The sequence below is a fragment of the Dendrobates tinctorius genome, unplaced genomic scaffold, assembly GCF_039654945.1.
Source record: "Dendrobates tinctorius isolate UK_male_01 unplaced genomic scaffold, ASM3965494v1 ptg000173l, whole genome shotgun sequence".
Classification (NCBI taxonomy): Eukaryota; Metazoa; Chordata; class Amphibia; order Anura; family Dendrobatidae; genus Dendrobates; species Dendrobates tinctorius.
In genome coordinates, this window is record NW_027361840.1 from 3,050,749 (window position 1) to 3,072,031 (window position 21,283).

A 21,283-nucleotide genomic window follows, 5' to 3' on the forward strand; every position below is an offset into this window, starting at 1 on the left:
GAGAAAGGTGGGAGAGACGGACCCAAAAAGACTGCAGAGAAAGGTGGGAGAGACAGACCCCAAAAGACTGCAGAGAAAAGAGGGAGAGACAGACCCCACAAGACTGCAGAGAAAAAAGGAAGAGACAGATGCCAAAAGACTGCAGAGAAAGGGGTAGAGACAGACCCCGAAAGACTGCAGGGAAAGGGGGAGAGACAGACCCCAAAAGACTGCAGAGAAAGGTGGGAGAGACAGACCCCAAAAGATTGCAGAGAAAAGAGGGAGAGAGATCCCACAAGACTGCAGAGAAAGGTGGAGAGACAGACCCCAAAAGACTGCAGAGAAAGGTGGGAGAGACAGACCACAAAAGACTGCAGAGAAAAGAGAGAGAGACCCCACAAGACTGCAGAGAAAGAAGGAAGAGACAGACGCCAAAAGACTGCAGAGAAAGGGGGAGAGACAGACCCCAAAAGACTGCAGAGAAAGGTGGGAGAGACAGACCCCAAAAGACTGCAGAGAAAGGTGGGAGAGACAGACCCCAAAAGACTCAAGAAAAAGGTGGAGAGACAGACCCCAAAAGACTGCAGAGAAAAGTGGCGAGACAGACCCCAAAAGGCTCCAGAGAAAGGTGGATAGACAGACCCCAAAAGACTGCAGAGAAAGGTGGAGAGACAGACCCCAAAAGACTGCAGAGAAAGGAGAGACAGACCCCAAAAGACTGCAGAGTAAGAAGAGACCGACTCCAAAAGACTGCAGAGAAAGGTGGAGAGACAGACCCCAAAAAAAAGACTGCAGGGAAAGGTGGAGAGACAGACCCCACAAGTCTGCAGAGAAAGTGGGAGAGACAGACCCCAAAAGACTGCAGGCAAAGTTGGGAGAGACAGACCTCAAAAGACTGCAGGGAAAGGTGGAGAGACAGACCCCACAAGACTGCAGAGAAAGGAGAGACAGACCCCAAAAGACTGCAGAGAAAGGAGAGACAGACCCCAAAAGACTGCAGAGAAATGTGGGAGAGACAGATGCCAAAAGATTGCAGAGAAAGGTGGGCGAGACAGACCCCAAAAGACTGCAGAGAAAGGTGAGAGAGACAGACCCCAAAAGACTGCAGAGAAAGGGAGAGAGACAGACCCCAAAAGACTGCAGGGAAAGGTGGAGAGACAGACCCCTATAGACTGCAGAGAAAGGAGGGAGAGACAGACCCCAAAAGACTGCATAGGAAGGTGGAGAGACAGACCTCAAAAGACTGCAGAGCAAGGTGGGAGAGACAGACCTCAAAAGACTGCAGAGAAAGGGGGAGAGACAGACCCCAAAAGACTGCAGAGAAAGGTGGGAGAGACAGACCCCAAAAGACTCCAGAGTCAGGCTGTGTGCACACGATGCAGATTTGCAGCGGTTCCGCAGCGGATTTTACCGCGCAGAAACGTTACATTTCTGCATTGTGATGTACAGTAGCCTTAAAATCAATGTAAAAAAAAAACCGCTGTGCAGACGCTGCGGATTTTTCCGCGATACAAAATCCGCAGCATGTTACTTCTTTTGTGCGGTTTTCCATCTCCCCTGTCACCAAATCCGCAGGGGGAAAACCGCATCAAAAATGGAAGAAATCCGCAGGGCCAAAAAGCATGTGTGCACTCAGCCTCAGGTGGAGAGACAGACCCCAAAAGACTGCAGAGAAATGTGGAGAGACAGACCCCAAATGACTGCAGAGAAATGTGGAGAGACAGACCCCAAAAGACTGCAGAGAAAGGAGAGACAGACCCCAAAAGACTGCAGAGAAAGGAGAGACAGACCCCAAAAGGTGGAGAGACAGGCCTAAAAGACTCCAGAGAAAGGAGAGACAGACTCCAAAAGACTGCAGAGAAAGGAGAGACAGACCCCAAAAGACTGCAGAGAAAGGAGAGACAGACACCAAAAGATTGAAGAGAAAGGTGGGAGAGACAGACACCAAACGACTGCAGAGAAATGTGGAGAGACAGACCCCAAAAGACTCCAGAGAAAGGAGAGACAGACCCCAAAAGACTGCAGAGAAAGGAGAGACAGACTCCAAAAGACTGCAGAGAAAGGTGGAGAGACAGACCCCAAAAGACTGCAGAGAAAGGTGGAGAGACAGACCCCAAAAGACTGCAGAGAAAGGTGGGAGAGACAGACCCCAAAAGATTGCAGAGAAAGGTGGAGAGAGAGACACCAAAAGACTGCAGAGAAAGGTGGGAGAGACGGACCCAAAAAGACTGCAGAGAAAGGTGGGAGAGACAGACCCCAAAAGACTGCAGAGAAAAGAGGGAGAGACAGACCCCACAAGACTGCAGAGAAAGAAGGAAGAGACAGATGCCAAAAGACTGCAGAGAAAGGGGTAGAGACAGACCCCAAAAGACTGCAGGGAAAGGGGGAGAGACAGACCCCAAAAGACTGCAGAGAAAGGTGGGAGAGACAGACCCCAAAAGATTGCAGAGAAAAGAGGGAGAGAGATCCCACAAGACTGCAGAGAAAGGTGGAGAGACAGACCCCAAAAGACTGCAGAGAAAGGTGGGAGAGACAGACCACAAAAGACTGCAGAGAAAAGAGAGAGAGACCCCACAAGACTGCAGAGAAAGAAGGAAGAGACAGACGCCAAAAGACTGCAGAGAAAGGGGGAGAGACAGACCCCAAAAGACTGCAGAGAAAGGTGGGAGAGACAGACCCCAAAAGACTGCAGAGAAAGGTGGGAGAGACAGACCCCAAAAGACTCAAGAAAAAGGTGGAGAGACAGACCCCAAAAGACTGCAGAGAAAAGTGGCGAGACAGACCCCAAAAGGCTCCAGAGAAAGGTGGATAGACAGACCCCAAAAGACTGCAGAGAAAGGTGGAGAGACAGACCCCAAAAGACTGCAGAGTAAGAAGAGACCGACTCCAAAAGACTGCAGAGAAAGGTGGAGAGACAGACCCCAAAAAAAAGACTGCAGGGAAAGGTGGAGAGACAGACCCCACAAGTCTGCAGAGAAAGTGGGAGAGACAGACCCCAAAAGACTGCAGGCAAAGTTGGGAGAGACAGACCTCAAAAGACTGCAGGGAAAGGTGGAGAGACAGACCCCACAAGACTGCAGAGAAAGGAGAGACAGACCCCAAAAGACTGCAGAGAAAGGAGAGACAGACCCCAAAAGACTGCAGAGAAATGTGGGAGAGACAGATGCCAAAAGATTGCAGAGAAAGGTGGGCGAGACAGATCCCAAAAGACTGCAGAGAAAGGTGAGAGAGACAGACCCCAAAAGACTGCAGAGAAAGGGAGAGAGACAGACCCCAAAAGACTGCAGGGAAAGGTGGAGAGACAGACCCCTATAGACTGCAGAGAAAGGAGGGAGAGACAGACCCCAAAAGACTGCATAGGAAGGTGGAGAGACAGACCTCAAAAGACTGCAGAGCAAGGTGGGAGAGACAGACCTCAAAAGACTGCAGAGAAAGGGGGAGAGACAAACCCCAAAAGACTGCAGAGAGAGGTGGGAGAGACAGACCCCAAAAGACTCCAGAGTCAGGCTGAGTGCACACGATGCAGATTTGCAGCGGTTCCGCAGCGGATTTTACCGCGCAGAAACGTTGCGTTTCTGCATTGTGATGTACAGTAGCCTTAAAATCAATGTAAAAAAAAAACCGCTGTGCAGACGCTGCGGATTTTTCCGCGATACAAAATCCGCAGCATGTTACTTCTTTTGTGCGGTTTTCCATCTCCCCTGTCACCAAATCCGCAGGGGGAAAACCGCATCAAAAATGGAAGAAATCCGCAGGGCCAAAAAGCACGTGTGCACTCAGCCTCAGGTGGAGAGACAGACCCCAAAAGACTGCAGAGAAATGTGGAGAGACAGACCCCAAAAGACTGCAGAGAAAGGAGAGACAGACCCCAAAAGACTGCAGAGAAAGGAGAGACAGACCCCAAAAGGTGGAGAGACAGGCCTAAAAGACTCCAGAGAAAGGAGAGACAGACTCCAAAAGACTGCAGAGAAAGGAGAGACAGACCCCAAATGACTGCAGAGAAAGGAGAGACAGACACCAAACGACTGCAGAGAAATGTGGAGAGACAGACCCCAAAAGGTGGAGACAGGCCTAAAAGACTCCAGAGAAAGGAGAGACAGACCCCAAAAGACTGCAGAGAAAGGAGAGACAGACCCCAAATGACTGCAGAGAAAGGAGAGACAGACCCCAAAAGACTGCAGAGAAAGGAGAGACAGACCCCAAAAGGTGGAGACAGGCCTAAAAGACTCCAGAGAAAGGAGAGACAGACTCCAAAAGACTGCAGAGAAAGGAGAGACAGACCCCAAAAGACTGCAGAGAAAGGAGAGACAGACCCCAAAAGACTGCAGAGAAAGGTGGAGAGACAGACACCAAACGACTGCAGAGAAATGTGTAGAGACAGACCCCAAAAGACTCCAGAGAAAGGAGAGACAGACCCCAAAAGACTGCAGAGAAAGGAGAGACAGACTCCAAAAGACTGCAGAGAAAGGAGAGACAGACTCCAAAAGACTGCAGAGAAAGGAGAGACAGACCCCAAAAGACTGCAGAGAAATGTGGAGAGACAGACCCCAAAAGACTCCAGAGAATGGAGAGACAGACCCCAAAAGACTCCAGAGAAAGGAGAGACAGACCCCAGAAGACTGCAGAGAAAGGAGAGACAGACTCCAAAAGACTGCAGAGAAAGGTGGAGAGACAGACCCCAGAAGACTGCAGGGTAAGGTGGTCCTATGAAGTACTGACTAAGGGGCTGAATACTAATGCACGGCACAATGTTCGGGTTTATAGTTGTAGAATAATTCTTAATCCTTCCTGTATTATTTCCTTTTCTTTGTATCATAGAAAATCCCAATAGAATCCATAGAGGTTTGTGGGTGTAATGTGAGAGCTGAGGAGAAGTTCCCGGGGAATGAAGACTTTTTCAAGGCGCCTGTCCAGTAACTCTCGGCCCTTCTATAGACAGAGGACGAGGCTCGCACTGATCCTGGGGACCGTCCTCCTCCGGAGCCTCCTCAGCAGAAGACATGGCACCCGGGGCACAGACTACAAGTCAGTGTGGATGGCGGCTCCATAGTGACTGTGTGGACAGAGGTCAGCGCCACCAGACAGAGCGACATCAGCTGTGCAGACAGTGAGAGGAACACAACCGCAGGAAGGGAAGGCGAGCAGTGTGAGAAGCCGCACCGTGAGAACACTCACCAAGCCCTGACGCCGGAAGACAAGTGGTCGGGGGCTCAGCAGAAGAGAGGCCTGGAGGTAGGAACACGAGGCCAAACTGAGGGGGAAGGGGCCACTAGACAAAGAGAGGGGCGTGAGCCGAGCCTGGGAGACCCCCGGCCATGACATCACCAGCCCCGGCCATAGGACTCTCCTCAGCACCTCAGGACCCGGTCAGTGCTGCTCATAGGGCGACTGACGCCGCGGCAGCCATGTTGGATAAGGGAACACTGCCCTGAGCCAGCAGCAGTGCTGAGGTAAAATGTTCACACAGAGGCGACAACAACACCAGCAATATAAGAAAACGGCGTCCACAGTGATATGGAAGGACAGAAATGATACAATCCACACACGAAACCGCCAAATCGCCCCACAAGCCCCAATACGGCCATTCAGCGACACACAAAGAAGTCGCAGCTCTCAGAAGGAGGCGGCGGAGAAACTCATTTATTTTTGCAAAATATGATTTTAATGTGTAAAAGTAGCAAAGCGTAAAAAGATATAAATGTTTTACCGCTACAATCATACTGACCCGAAGAATAAATCGCTGTCGTCACTTTTACCGCAAAATAACATATAAAAACAATAAGTGAGTTTCTGTTTTGCATTTGATAAATCTGAAGAAAAAGCGATCACTAAATATTATCCCCCGAAACAGTCACAAGAAATCTCCAACAAATGTGACAGCTCTCCGAGCATGTCTAGTGTGTGACAGCAGCAAAACATAGAAGCCATAGACATCCAGCATCGCTGTAATCACAGCACCCCGAAGAATATATCCGCCTCATCTCTGACACCGCACGAGGAGCGGCGTAACGATAAGAGCTAATCTTCTACTGCACTTTATTTGCTCATTTTACCTCCCAGAAACAGCGCTCCTTCCTTCTCAGCCCTGACGTGTGGCCCGGGCCGCCATCAGGGCATTACTGCCCTATCTGCTGTATGGGGCCTGATGAGCAGCGGCACACAGGGGAGCCCGCAGGGCCCCGTCTCTTGTGGTTCTGCTCACCAGGCCCCATCGTACACTAATGTGCTGTGCGCTGTGGGCCTGTGGTGCACACATCTGTGAGATTGGGGACCTCCGGAGTGAACCCTCAGGACTGCGACGACGAACCTCCCTCGGGCGAGCTGAACCAGGTGGACCACCCCCTATACAGGGAGTGTTAGGGGCAGACCCAAGGGAGACTATCGCCGCGGAAGCTGATACCTGGGAACAGGCGGGTAAGTAAGCAAGCAGGGAAATACAGGCGACCAGATGAGAGATGACGACGGCCACAGGGATGGTTGCTGAGACTGCAGGAATGGTGATGGACGGCAGACGAAACTGGCAATGGCGGCAGGCAGGAATCGGTACAGGACAGGACACCAGAGCAGGAGGACGGAAGCAGGAGCGGACTGGATCTAGGAGGGAACACAGGAAAGTCACAAACAGGCAGAACAGCGGAGACCACGGAGAGGTAGACAGCGCAGGAATGAAGAGGAACGCAGGAGCGCGTGGACCCGATACCACAAATGATAGGCAGTGAGCACAGGGTGAGACTGCCTGATATAGGACATGCTAGAGGACTTCCGGGTCAGAGTGCAGCTGAACCATGGGACCAGGAGATAGGATGCCAGGTCTAGGGGGCATATCTAACAGTACGCCTGTGTGCAGGAGCCGGCCGCCGGAGGGATGATTAACAGGTGCCAGCAGAGGGGGCGGAGCGAGAGGAGCGGACGCGCCGGAGAGGCCCAGACGGCATGGAGACAAGGGAGGCTGCGGGGACCGAAGGCGCCGCAAGCGGTGGAGCTGCGGCATCGGCAGATGGAGAGCCCCGGGCAGAGGTAGCAGAGACAGCGGCGGTCGGGACAGCAGACGCCGCAGAGCGGACCAGAGCCGGAGAGGTCAGCGTGCCAGGCGCCGGGGAGGAGGTGAGCGTGACAGTACCCCCCTCCTTACGCCCCCTCTTCTTAAGACCGGAAAGGAATCTGGCCAAGATACGAGGAGCCTGAATGTTTTCCCGAGGCTCCCAAGATCTCTCCTCTGGACTGAAACCCTTCCAATCAATTAAGAAGAGGGTCTTACCTCTGGACTTTTTCATTGCGAGAATGTCTTTGACTTCAAAGACATCTTGTGCAGATACAGGCGGAGGAGGACAGCCGGTGGTGGGGTGAAAGTGGTTAAGTACGACAGGCTTTAAGAGAGAGACATGAAAATAATTTGGAATCCTGAGCGAAGCGGGAAGTTTCAGCTTGTAGGCCACATCGTTGATACGGGCCGAGACTTCAAACGGACCTATATACCGAGGACCCAGTTTATACGAGGGTTGCTTCAGGCGGACGAACTTAGAAGACAGCCATACTTTATCTCCGGGCTGGTACCGTGGGGAATCCAGGCGTCTCTTATCGGCATGTCTCTTGATCCGGCCTTGAGCCTGATCAAGCGCGGTTTTGGTCTGCCAGACCCTGGAGAACTCGGTCAGAAGATCGGCCGCCGGCACACCCGAGACAGGACGTACCGGCAAAGGAACACCTGGATGTTGCCCGTAGACAATAAAGAAGGGTGACTTGGAGGAGGACTCACTGTAGTGATTGTTGTAGGTGAATTCGGCCCATGAGAGCATGTTGGACCAGTCGTTCCGGTGAGCATTGGAAAAATGCCAGAGATAGGTCACGAGAATTTGATTTGTTCGTTCTGCCTGGCCGTTAGTCTGAGGATGGTAGGAAGAGGAGAAATCCAACGTTACCTCCATCATACGGCATACGGCCCTCCAAAACTGCGAGGTGAACTGCACCCCTCTGTCGGAAACGATATGCTTGGGGAAGCCATGAATCCTGAAGATATGGGTGACGAAAATCCTTGCTAATTCTGGTGCGGAGGGTAACCCTGGCAACGGAATAAAGTGGGCCATTTTGGAAAATCGATCCACCACAACTAAGATGACGGTGTGACCAGAAGATCGTGGCAGTTCAGTAACAAAGTCCATTGCGATGTGTCGCCATGGGACCGAAGGAATCGGAAGCGGGTGCAAGAGACCAGACGGTAGATGCCGAGGAACTTTGTTTCTGGCACATGACGGGCAGGAGGCGATAAAACTTCGGACATCCTGAAGAAGAGATGGCCACCAGTAAAAACGAGAGATGAGAAGGAGTGTCTTCTTGAGACCCACGTGGCCGGCCAGCTTGGAGGCATGACCCCAGCGTAACACTCGCTTTCTCTCGCTCTCTTGCACAAAGGTCTTACCGGGCGGCAAAGAAGTCAGGTTAATGGGTGCAACCATGATGACTTTACCAGGATCTACGATGTGTGATGGCTCTTCCTCAGTATTGGAGACCAGAAAAGACCTGGATAGCGCGTCAGCTTTCAGATTCTTGTCACCGGGACGGAAATGAAGCTCAAAATCGAACTGGGCAAAGAACAGCGACCATCTGGCTTGTCGGGGGTTAAGTCTTTGTGCTGACTGGATGTATGCCAGATTCTTGTGGTCGGTGTAGATTTTAAACGGATGAACAGCTCCTTCCAGGAGATACCGCCACTCCTCCAAAGCCAGTTTGATGGCGATTAGCTCTCTGTCACCAATAGTGTAGTTTCTCTCGGTGGTGGAAAACATTTTAGAGAAAAAACTACAGGTGAGTAGCCGGCCGGAGGAAGATTTCTGGGAAAGAACTACCCCGGCTCCTATGGCTGACGCGTCCACCTCGAGAATGAATGGTTTGTTAATTTCAGGACGATGTAGGACGGGAGCGGAAGCGAAAGCTTGTCTCAACGACAGAAAAGCATCCTTGGCCTCCGAGGACCAGAGGTGAGGGTTGGCTCCTTTACGGGTCAAGGCGGAGATAGGAGCGGTCAGAGAAGAAAAGTGTGGGATGAATTGCCGGTAATAGCAAACCCAAGGAATCGTTGGATCGCCTTGACTCCCTGAGGACGCGGCCATTTGAGCACGGCGGACACTTTTTCAGGGTCCATGCGGAGACCCGAGTCGGAAATGATGTATCCCAAGAATGGCAGGGACGACTGCTCGAAGGCGCATTTCTCGAGTTTGGCGTAGAGACGCTGCTCTCTTAAGCGTAGTAAGACTTGGCGAACGTCTTTTCTGTGGGAAGCCAGGTCCGCGGAGAACACAAGGATATCGTCCAAATACACCACCACACAGGAGTAGAGAAAGTCTCGAAAGACGTTGTTGACAAACTCCTGGAATACCGCGGGAGCATTGCACAGGCCAAAGGGCATGACTAAATATTCATAGTGGCCGTCTCGGGTATTGAAGGCGGTCTTCCATTTATCTCCGGGGCGAATGCGGATCAGATTATACGCCCCTCGGAGATCCAGTTTAGTGAAGACTCGTGCTCCCCGTAGACGGTCGAATAGCTCCGGAATGAGAGGCAACGGATATTTGTTTTTGATGGTGATATCGTTGAGACCCCGGTAATCAATGCAGGGACGAAGGGAACCATCCTTCTTCTTGACGAAAAAGAACCCTGCTCCTGCCGGTGAAGATGATTTGCGAATGAAACCTCTGGCCAGGTTCTCTTGGATGTATTCGGTCATAGCCTGGGTCTCGGAGGGAGATAGAGGATAGATCCGACCACGGGGTGGAGTAGAGCCAGAGACCAGGTCGATCGGGCAATCATAGGGCCGATGCGGGGGCAGAACCTCCGCCCCCTTCTTGCTGAAGACGTCCGCGAAGGCCCAATAGGCCAAAGGTAATCCTGTAGGGACTAGAGCGGAAGGCATGGCGTTCTTCGGTTGAACGGCAGACAGACATTCGGCTTGACACGACTGTCCCCAACGCAGGATGTCCCCTGAGCGCCAATCCACAACAGGCTCATGAGTCCTTAACCAGGGCAGGCTCAAGAGGATGGTGTGAGATAACGAAGGCAGAACATAAAAGACTATCCTCTCTCGGTGTAAGGCTCCAATCTGCAGTTCCACTTCTTCAGTGACCTGAGTGACGGACATCCGCAGGGGTCGACCGTCGACTGAAGCAATCTGCCGAGGAGTCTCCAGGGATCGGTCAGGGATCCGAAGTCTTTTAACCGCCTCAAACTGAATAAAATTGCCGGCAGCACCCGAATCAATGTAGGCCCACTCAGAAGATCGTTTGGAGTCTACATGCAAAAGAACGGAAAGAATCAGGGGTAGAGAGGAATCACAATCACCTAGGGAGGCCTCTCTTACCTGACCTAGGCGGAGGCGTTTCCCAGGCGTATGGGACATGAACGGAGGAAGTGGGATGCACTCCCACAATAGAAACAGAGCCCCTGATCAATCCTCTCTCTCCGACGCTCCTCCACCAGCTTGAGATGATCCACTTGCATGGTTCCGGTGCAGAAGCCGTCGAGGACGTCACTGAGTGGGAGCGGGGTGGTCTACGAGCGGCTGGCAGGATGCGAGGCCTCCTCTCTCTAGCAGCCTCTCGGGATCGCTCCTGAAAGCGGAGGTCGATACGGGTGGCCAAGGAGATCAAATCCTCCAAGGAGGCTGGAGTATCTCGTCCCGCCAGCTCGTCTTTGATTCGGCCAGAGAGCCCCCGCCAAAAAGCCCCTAACAAGGCCTCGTTATTCCACCCCAGTTCAGAGGATAGGGTGCGAAAGCGTATGGCGTACTGGCCTACCGAGAGAGTGCCCTGTTGGAGATTAAACAACGCTTCGGTAGTGGAGGCCAAACATCCCGGTTCATCAAACACCATCCGAAAGGTGTCTAAAAAATTGGAGAGTTGGGAGACAATGGGATCGTCTCGCTCCCAGAGAGGATTTACCCAAGCTAGAGCCTCCCCCTCCAAATGAGATACAACAAAGGCCACCTTGGCCCGATCCGTAGGGTACTGCGGGTAAGACAGCTCGAAGTTGAGCAGGCATTGGTTTAGGAACCCTCTGCATAATTTGGGATCCCCATTATACCGTGGAGGTCTCGCCAGACGGGGTGGGGGGTTGCCGCCTGGACCGGAGCAGAGGCTGCGGACTGGAGGGCCAGGAGACGGTTATCCACCAAGGCCATATAATTTAAAATATGTGCCTGAGTGTCGCGCTGCTGAGCGAGCTCCCTCTGGAGACCCGCCATTTGGGAGGCGCTGGTGGGATCTGAGGACCGAAGGGAGGACAGACGAGACTCCATAGACTTGAGGAAGGACATTATCCTCATCTGATTCTCTCGTAGGAACAGTAGTTCCTTTTGGGTCGGGGTACCAGTGGGGTCCATGGCCTGACTATACTGTGAGTTTGGGGGCCTCCGGAGTGAACCCTCAGGACCGCGATGACGAACCTCCCTCGGGCGAGCTGAACCAGGTGGACCACCCCCTATACAGGGAGCGTTAGGGGCAGACCCAAGGAAGACTATCGCCGCGGAAGCTGATACCTAGGAACAGCCGGGTAAGTAAGCAAGCAGGGAAATACAGACGACCAGATGAGAGATGACGACGGCCACAGGGATGGTTGCTGAGACTGCGGTAATGGTGATGGACGGCAGACGAGACTGGCAATGGCGGCAGGCAGGAACCGGTACAGGACAGGACACCGGAGCAGGAGGACGGAAGCAGGAGCGGACTGGATCTAGGAGGGAACACAGGAAAGTCACAAACAGGAAGAACAGCGGAGGCCACGGAGAGGTAGACAGCGCAGGAACGAAGAGGAACGCAGGAGCGCGTGGACCCGATACCACAAATGATAGGCAGTGAGCAGAGGGTGAGACTGCCTGATATAGGACATGCTAGAGGACTTCCGGGTCAGAGTGCAGCTGAACCATGGGACCAGGAGATAGATACGCCCCCTAGACCTGGCATCCTAACAGTACGCCTGTGTGAAGGAGCAGGAGCCGGCCGCCAGAGGGATGATTGACAGGTGCCAGCAGAGGGGGCGGAGCGAGAGGAGCGGACGCGCTGGAGAGGCCCAGACGGCATGGAGACACGGGAGGCGGCGGGGACCGAAGGCGCCGCAAGCGGTGGAGCTGCGGCATCGGCAGATGGAGAGCCCCGGGCAGAGGTAGCAGAGACAGCGGCGGTCGGGACAGCGGCCGCAGACGCCGCAGAGCAGACCAGAGCCAGAGAGGTGAGCGTGCCAGGTGCCGGGGAGGAGGTGAGCGTGACATCATCGGTGTCGGAGCCCGGGAGCTTTCTCGGAGTTGTGCACGGCCATCATTCCCTGACAGCTGCGCAGCTCCGACTGCGTCCGCCCACCCTGGACTGCCGCGTACCCGATAGCGTCATCACATACGCGCCGACATGTATGAGTACACTGTGACCAGAAATGGAGCTGTGCCTGCGTGTGTGCGGGTGTCTGTGGGTGTGTGTCTGCATGTGTGCAGGTGTCTGCATGTGTGTGTGGGTGTCTGCATGTGTGTGCGGGTGTCTTTGTGCAGGTGTCTGTGTGTGTTGGTGTCTGTGTGTGGTCTGTGTGCGTGAGGGTGTCTGCGTGTGTGTGCAGGTGTCTACGTGTGTGCGGATGTCTGCGTGTGTGCTGGTGTCTGCATTTGTGTGCGGGTGTCTGTGTGTGCGGGTGTCTACGTATGCATGTGATTGTGTGCAGGTGTCTGCGTGTGTGCAGGTGTTTGTGTGTGTGCAGGTGTCTGCGGGTGTGTGCCGGTGTGTGCCGGTGTCTGTGTGCGTGCGGGTGTCTGCGTGTGTGCGGGTGTCTGCGTGTGCGCTGGTGTCTGGGTGTCTGTGTGTGTGTGTGCAGGTGTCTGCGTCGTGTGTGCGGGTGTGTTTGTGTGCGGGTGTCTACGTGTGCTTGCGGGTGTCTGCGTGTTTGTGCAGGTTTTTGTGTGTGTGCGAGTATGTGCTGGTGTCTGTGTGTGTGTGCTGGTCTCTGTGTGTGTGCGGGTCTCTGTGTGTGTGCGGGTGTCTGTGTGTGTGCAGGTGAGTGCGTGCTGGTGTCTGCAGATGTGAGCGGGTGTCTGCGTGTGCGGTAACGCTAATGCCGGTACTGTCGGTCACAGCGCTGCGGGATCATGCTGGCAGATGTCAGGGTGATTCCACAGCTGACTGTGACCCGCAGCGGTGAAGCAGGCATGTCCCTCATGAGACTACTGCTCCCATCCGGCTATGTCTGGTGTCACTGATAACAGTGACAGCAGGTGCCGCTGATGGGAGAGTAGTATCATCTGCCGGCGCCTGTGCTCACTGTTAAAAAATAAAAGTAAAATTACATACATATTCATTATTCACAAAATACATACATCTTGATCTATAATACATACATATTCACATAGAAATTAAAACCCATTATACTCACCGCACACCAAATCCCCGACGCCCTCTTCTAGAAATAATGTATAATGATAAACCAACACGTACTTCCTGTCCACCATAGTCCAAGGTAACCCAGATTGTCCCACAGCGATCTCACGTGTAGAACAGTCACATCGGTAGATGTGACCGCTCTACCTGGTCGCCGGAGATACACTGACAGGAGATAATCACCCCCATGTTGTATCAGCTGATCGGCTCCGTGCTGTCACGGCACCGCTGCGTGGGAAAGTTCTCACACAGCGGTAGTGCCGTAAAGGGAGAGCACCGTAGTGGTGAACTCTGGTGAACTCTCAGTGCAGCTCCGTGATACACTGACATGAGGTAATATCTCCCCCAGTGTATCACCGGAGGTCGGGTAGAGCGGTCACATCTCCCGATGTGACTGTGTAGTGACCCAGTCCAGAGTGTGTCTGTCCCTTTAAGTAATACTGAATTGTGAGTAGCTTCTGTACACTACTGCTCACTCTCTAACTGGCTCTCTACATTATTTGTGAGCTGTAATTCTCCATTTCTCGTCACCTTCATTTTAGATGCAATGCATTTCTCATTTGCTGTGTTCTGTCGCCATCTAAAGGTGAAACTGTACAATGACTGAATTATTGTTTTGTAAGGAGCTGAGATGTGAATTCGGTCTCCTATTAGCCAGCTCCTAGTCACATGGTCAATAGGAGGAGCTGTTTTTCCAGGCAAGTGTAGGATGTTCTTTAGTCTGAGGGATGCCATCAGGGAGAGCAGAACAAACATGGAGGAGGTTTTTACCTCAAGATCTCCTGCAGGCGTAAAAGCCTGAGTTCCCTCTAACCTGTACAGACATCATTCTATTTCTGACAGGATTCACCACATCTAAAGTATTTATGACTGGATTCACCACATCGAAAAAGTATTTATGACAGGATTCACCACATCTAAAGTATTGCTGACAGGATTCACCACATCTAAATTATTGCTGACAGGATTCACCACATCTAAAGTATTCCTGACAGGATTCACCACATCTAAAGTATTCCTGACAGGATTCACCACATGTATTTCTGACTGGATTCACCACAGTTTTTACATTCACCTATAAGTACTTGTGCACGTGCCGTGACACACTGTGGAGATAACCCCAAATACAGGTCTGTAACCTCTAATTGCTGCGTCTACCTCCCAATGTAACATACCAAAATACATTATCCAGTGCTCTTAAAGCTCCAGACCCCAATCACATCTCAGCATGTACCGTATATACTCGAGAATAAGCCAACCTGAGTATAAGCCGACCCCCCTAATTTTGCCACAAAAAACTGGGAAAACTTATTGACTCAAGTATAAGCCTAGGGTGGGAAATGCTCCATAGATTATTCCCCCATATGGTGTCCCCAGAAGAAGCTCCATAGGCTCCATAGATTGTTCCCCCATATGCTGCCCGCTTAAGAAGCTCCATAAATTATTCCCCCATATGGTGTCCCAGAAGAAGCGCCATAGATTATTCCCCCATATGGTGTCCCCAGAAGAAGCTCCATAGATTATTCCCCCATATGGTGTCCCCAGAAGAAGCTCCATAGATTATTCCCCCATATGCTGCCCCCATAAGAAGCTCCATAGATTATTCCCCCATATGCTGCCCCCATAAGATGCTTAATAGATTATTCCCCCATGTGCTGCTGCTGGTGCTGCATGTAAAAATTAAAATAATGACATACTCACCTCTCCGTCGCTGGGTGTCAGGTGCCGGTGTCACTGCTGGCACCTGAGATACTCACCTGTCTTGCGTCCATGGCTGCTCATCGCTATCTGCCACGTCATCGGTCAGTGACGTTCAGATTGCAGGGGGCGCGGCGCGCACTAACCACGTCACTGCGCCCTCTGCTGTCTGAAGTCACTGACAGATGACAGACAGCAGCAAGCAGCCATGGACGCAGGACAGGTGAGTATCGCTATACTTACCCGTCCTGATGCTGTCTCTTGAGCCCCCAGCTTCTCCGCGCTCTCTCTTTCTGCCTTCAGCGGTCATGTGATACCGCTCATTAAAACTCATGAATATGCGCATATGTAAAGTTTGGGCAGAAAAACAGAGAATTTTTGGATGTAAAAATCGATATTGTAGATGGTAATATGATCACCAAGGTACATAGAAAACCAACCGCGACTAATTCACTCCTACACTTTAATAGTGCATACCCCATGCATACTAAAGAAGGGCTTCCTTTCAGTCAGATGGTTAGATTAAGGAAACTGAACAATAATGATGACATCTGTAATAAACAAATTGAGGAATTAAAAACACGATTGTTGAGGAGAGGTTATCCTATTGGTGTTGTAAATGAAGCTCACGAACGAGTCAAAGCCATTTCACAAAGTGATTTATTAAAAAGGGTCACCAGACGTCACAAAAAACAAATGAATAGCGAAATAAATCCACAAAAGAGATTTTTCTTTAGCTTTAAACATAGCTCCATCGACAGGATTATACACACAGCCATTAGAAAAAATTGGCATGTTTTACGCTCTGACAAAGATTTGAATGAAATTAGTACTTTGGCTCCGCAATTTGCATATAAATGCACTCATAATATAGCTGATCTTCTAGTACATAATCGTTTGCTCCCCCTTGATAAAAATTGGTTACAAAAAAATTCACGAAAGGGAATTTTAAATGCGGTAATTGTAATTAAAGTCATTTACATATGACTTCCAATCCTCTAAAAATCGGACCTGTTCAGCATTGGGTAAAAGATTTTCTTTCTTGTAAAAGTAAATTTGTGGTATATGTCTTGTTTTGTCCTTGTTTATTTTTTTACATAGGAAAAACTATTAGACCACTTGCAACAAGATTTCGTGAACATTATCATTCTATTAGTACAGGAAAAGGGTCTTTGCGCTTGATAAAACATATGCAAGAAAAACACAACTCCAACCCTGAATTATTACGCTTTGCTGGTTTAGAAATGGTAAAATTTCCACCACAAGGTGGTAATCATAATAAACTCTTGATGAGACAAGAAGCCAGATGGATAATTAAATTAAAAGTGCAGGATCCAATAGGACTGAATGATAGGTTGGATTTGTCTATCTTTCTGTAAAGAAAAAAATCTTTTGAAAAAAATTCTTAAAAAAAAATTCTTAAAAAACAATTTTTTGCTTCATTGCAAAAAGAATTTTTGGAAAAGATAAGAAGAAAATAGGTTGTTGTGATCCTTTCATTACTTTTTTAGTCAGCATGAAGATGTAATTATGTCACTTGTTTTTAATGTGAAAATGTTTGTTCATGATTTTAACTGTTCACTTGCTGTTAAGGTACTGTCACACTTAGCGATATCGCTAGCAATATCGCTATAACTTGTGACGTTATAGCGATATTGCTAGCGATATCGCTGTGTCTGATACCTCCGACCGGCTCCCCCGCTGGTTATCGCTGATCGCGCGAGAACGTCCTGGACTGTTTCTCGTCGTCAGCTTCCTGCGGCGCTTCCTGTGGAGAGACGAGCGACGCGCGTGGAGCGGGGCGGGAGGACGCAGGATCGCCTAGTGTGACAGATAAGTAGCGACCCCCGACCGCTACGATGTCGCTGGTGAGATCTGCCTGTTTGGCAGCTCACTAGCGATCACTTAGCGATGTACCAGCGATCCTGACCGCGTCATATGGCTGGTCGGGATCGCTGGTGCATCGCTAAGTGTGACAGTACCTTTAGTCATATACCTATTTAAGGAAATTACATCACGTAATTACACACCTGGGCCTGTTGAAGCGTCTGTGTACGCGAAACGGCTATCGTCCACTTTTTCTCACCACATGCCTCATATTACCTGCCTGTCCTTTATTGTGTGACCTTTAATGGTTGAATAAAGAAACACTACACTGCAAATTGGGTGAGTGCCGCATCTTTGTTTCTTCATTCATATACTTTATATGTTTTTTCTGATGCAGAGCACCGTTATCCCTAGCAGCATGCTGCATACTGTGTGCCTGTGGTTGATCCAGGGCTGGTTGCTGGTGGATTGATGCCTTGGTGCCGTTCACTTGTGTTTTCTCTGGATTGAAAGTCCTGACATTTTTGTAACAGTCAATCTATCAGTCTCTGGAAAGTAGTGGGGGCAGTTTTCATCCCAAAGGGCAGTCCCAGGAACTCAAAAAGCTCAAATGGAGTACTGAAGGCCGAGCGCTCCCGAGTGTCCTCCGTTAAGGGTATCTGCCAGTACCCCTTGCTCAAGTCTAACATGGTCACAAATTGGGCACTGGCCAGACGATCCAATAGATCATCAATCTTGGGCATGGGATAAGCATCACTCTTGGTGGCATCATTTAATCATCTGTAATCAACGCAGAATCGTGTTGTACCATCCTTCTTGGGGACCAGGACGACAGGAGAGGCCCAAGAACTGTGAGATGGCGGAATAACTCCCAGTCGTTTCATCTCCTCCAGTTCGTTCTTTATCATGCCTTGAACAGCCTCTGGAACCCGGTAGGCAGCCTGCTGGACGGGGCGTTGTCCGGGGGTTTCCACATGGTGGCTGGTGAGAGTAGTCTTCCCCAGCTTTGAGGAGAAAGCAGCAGCCCTCGGCCTTAGTATGGCAACAATATCGTCCTTTTGTATATCCGATAAATGGGAGCCCAGGGGCACTTGTTCCAGTGATCCTCCCGCTTGGGCAACCTTGAGGAGATCGGGGAGATACTCGTCGTCGGCGGTATCACTAGGGGGGTGGCAGACAGCTAGAACAGACAGAGATCGGTCGTGGTAGTCTTTCAGCATGTTAATGTGGACGGTTTTCTGTTGTCGACCACTAGAGTCCAGGGCAATAACATAGTGTCATTAGTTTTCTTGACAACCTGATAAGGGCCTTCCCACACTGCTTGAAGCTTGTTGGCAGGGGAAGCAGTAATCATGAGCACTTGCTGTCCTTCCATAAATTCCAGGGTCCTGGCATTACGGTCATACCAGGTTTTTTGTCTGGACTGGGCCATTCGCTGATGTTCTTTAGCGAAGGTAGCTAGCTGGGTGAGACGGTCTCTGAGTTCTAGAACATAGGGAATGATGGGCATTCCGGTATCTGAGATGTCTCCCTCCAAATGTTCTTTCAGAAGAGTGAGAGGCCCATGGACCTTCCGGCTAAACAGTAGTTCGAAGGGAGAGAACCCTGTGGACTCTCGGTAGACTAAAAAGCATGTACTTATATTTTTAGGAACTGCTGGTTACTATCGCAAATTTGTTTCTAGCTTCAGCTCCTTGGCCAAGCTCCTAACCGACCTGACCCGCAAGAACATGCCTAGGAATGTGACGTGGATGACTGCATGCGAGGATGCCTTTTCAGCGTTAAAGACCGCACTCGTCACTGCTCCTGTCTTGGCTGCCCCGGATTATAAGCGCAGGTTCCTCGTGCAGACAGATGCATCCACCTTTGGGATTGGGGCAGTACTTAACCAAGTGAACGCCGCCGGAGAAGAACATCCTGTTGCTTTTGCCAGTCGGAAACTACTGGATCGGGAAGTTGCCTATGCCACTATTGAAAAGGAGTGCCTTGCCATCGTATGGGTGCTAAAAAAATTGCAGCCATACTTGTATGGCAGAGACTTTACAATTGTTACAGACCACAACCCCCTCACATGGCTGAACCGCATATCAGGGGACAATGGAAGATTGCTGCGGTGGAGCTTGTCCTTACAACCCTACAGCTTCTCCATCCAATACAAGCGGGGAAGCCAACACCAGAACGCCGATGGACTGTCTCGACAAGAAGAACCATAGGCTCCCCAGGCCGACCTACCCCTGCCACTGTACAAGGAACTATAAATGGTTGAGCAATGTGGACTAAAGTGAGGCCAGAGGTCTGTGCAGACCTCATAGCGTGCTCACTTATTATTGAGGGGAGAGGTTGTGATGGTGTGATAGGCTATGTGGATATCATTTTGTGTATATTTCTAGTTCACTTATTTTCATAGTGTTTTTCCTGTATGTCTATAGCCTGACTGGATCTGTCTCTTGATAACCCCCTGTAGTTCTTTAATCCCCAAGGCTCCTTTATTCTCCTCTGGGAGGCCTGGAAACTGCCCAAACCTGTTTGACTACCCCTGGACACAAGGAAGGGGGTGGGGTGAACAGGAGCTGGAGAAGTCAGTTCCTGTGTGGAGTGGTTTGTGTAAAGACTGCACTTCAGAGAGAAGGACCCATTTTATCCTCTGCTAGAGTTTTGGAATCTCGTCTCCCTGGACATTTTATCCTGTTACTGGACTACATTCTTGTTCTGGACTATTGTATCCTCAGTGTGGTGGATTGTTTATGGACCTTCTAATTTTGCCTGTAATAAAGGTCTTGGGATTGTTCACTCTTCTCTCACTCTGTTGATTGTGTGGTTTCGGAGAAGGACCCCGTGACAGCCATATAGGCCGAAACGTTTTGTACAGACTGCATTAATAAAAATTTGTCTTCTAATTAAGGACATCTTAAGTTGAGTGGCATGTTATTTTCACTATTTCTTAGACTTTAAAGCTCTAGCCTTGCGGGTAATGGGTAATGACTCACCTTGCCCCAGCTATGCTCCTGCTCCTTGTTCTCTAGACCTGGCTGCTGGAATATCGACCGTATCTCCACCTTCACATGCTCCATTTATGCAGGTCACACAGTACGTGCCAGCCCCTACTCTCGGTCATACTCCTATTACCACAGATGCACTTGTCCAAGTCCTTGACTCTGTATGCCAAGCCTTAAAGGAACTAAAAAGCCAATCCCATGCACCACGCGAGACATCCGTAAGTCGAGCAGTGTCCCCAAAAACCACGTTCTAGTCGCCCAGGTGTTGGAGGGCTTCCATCTAGAGATTGTGCCTACTGTACTTATTGTGAGCGTCATGGGCACTATAAGTATCAATGCTATAGGTTAAACGGGTCACCCCTGAGGCCGAGGGCCGCCACTCGGGAGGTGAATCCAAAATCCCAGAGGGACAGTCACAATGGGTCTCCTGATTTGTCTTCAAATGCCCATATACACTCACTGGCCACTTTATTAGGTACACCATGCTAGTAAGGGGTTGGACCCCCTTTTGCCTTCAGAACTGCCTCAATTCTTCGTGGCAGAGATTCAACAAGGTGCTGGAAGCATTCCTCAGAGATTTTGGACCATATTGACATGATGGCATCACACAGTTGGCGCAGATTTGTCGGCTGCACATCCCTGATGCGAATCTCCCGTTCCACCACATCCCAAAGATGCTCTATTGGATTGAGATCTGGTGACTGAGGAGGCCATTTGAGTACAGTAAACTCATTGTCATGTTCAAGAAACCAATCTGAGATGATTCGAGCTTTATGACATGGCGCATTATCCTGCTGAAAGTAGCCATCAGATGTTGGGTACATTGTGGTCATAAAGGGATGGACATGGTCAGCAACAATACTCAGGTAGGCTGTGGCGTTGCAACGATGCTCAATTGGTACCAAGGGGCCCAAAGAGTGCCCAGAAAAAATTCCCCACACCATGACACCACCACCACCAGCCTGAACCGTTGATACAAGGCAGGATGGATCCATGCTTTCATGTTGTTTACGCCAAATTCTGACCCTACCATCCGAATGTCGCAGCAGAAATCGAGACTCATCAGACCAGGCAACGTTTTTCCAATCTTCTACTGTCCAATTTCGATGAGCTTGTGCAAATTGTAGCCTCAGTTTCCTGTTCTTAGCTGAGAGGAGTGGTACCCAGTGTGGTCTTCTGCTGCTGTAGCCCATCTGCCTCAAAGTTCGACGCACTGTGCGTTCAGAGATGCTCTTCTGCCTACCTTGGTTGTAACGGGTGGCAATTTGAGTCACTGTTGCCTTTCTATCAGCTCGAACCAGTCTGCCCATTCTCCTCTGACCTCTGGCATCAACATGGCATTTCCGGCCATAGAACTGCCGCTCACTGGATTTTTTTTCT

General features: G+C 50.5%; 1 protein-coding gene across 1 annotated transcript in view; it reads right to left on the reverse strand.

Annotated features, from left to right (window-relative positions):
* The window catches only part of LOC141053930 (uncharacterized), a 114,237-nt gene extending 108,795 nt beyond the window's left edge, over positions 1–5,442 (reverse strand). Inside the window, exon 1 of the mRNA XM_073551100.1 lies at positions 5,155–5,442. The gene's annotated coding sequence lies outside the window, so the exon portion shown is untranslated. The remainder of the gene's footprint in view (positions 1–5,154) is intronic.
* Positions 5,443–21,283: the final 15,841 nt, after the last annotated feature.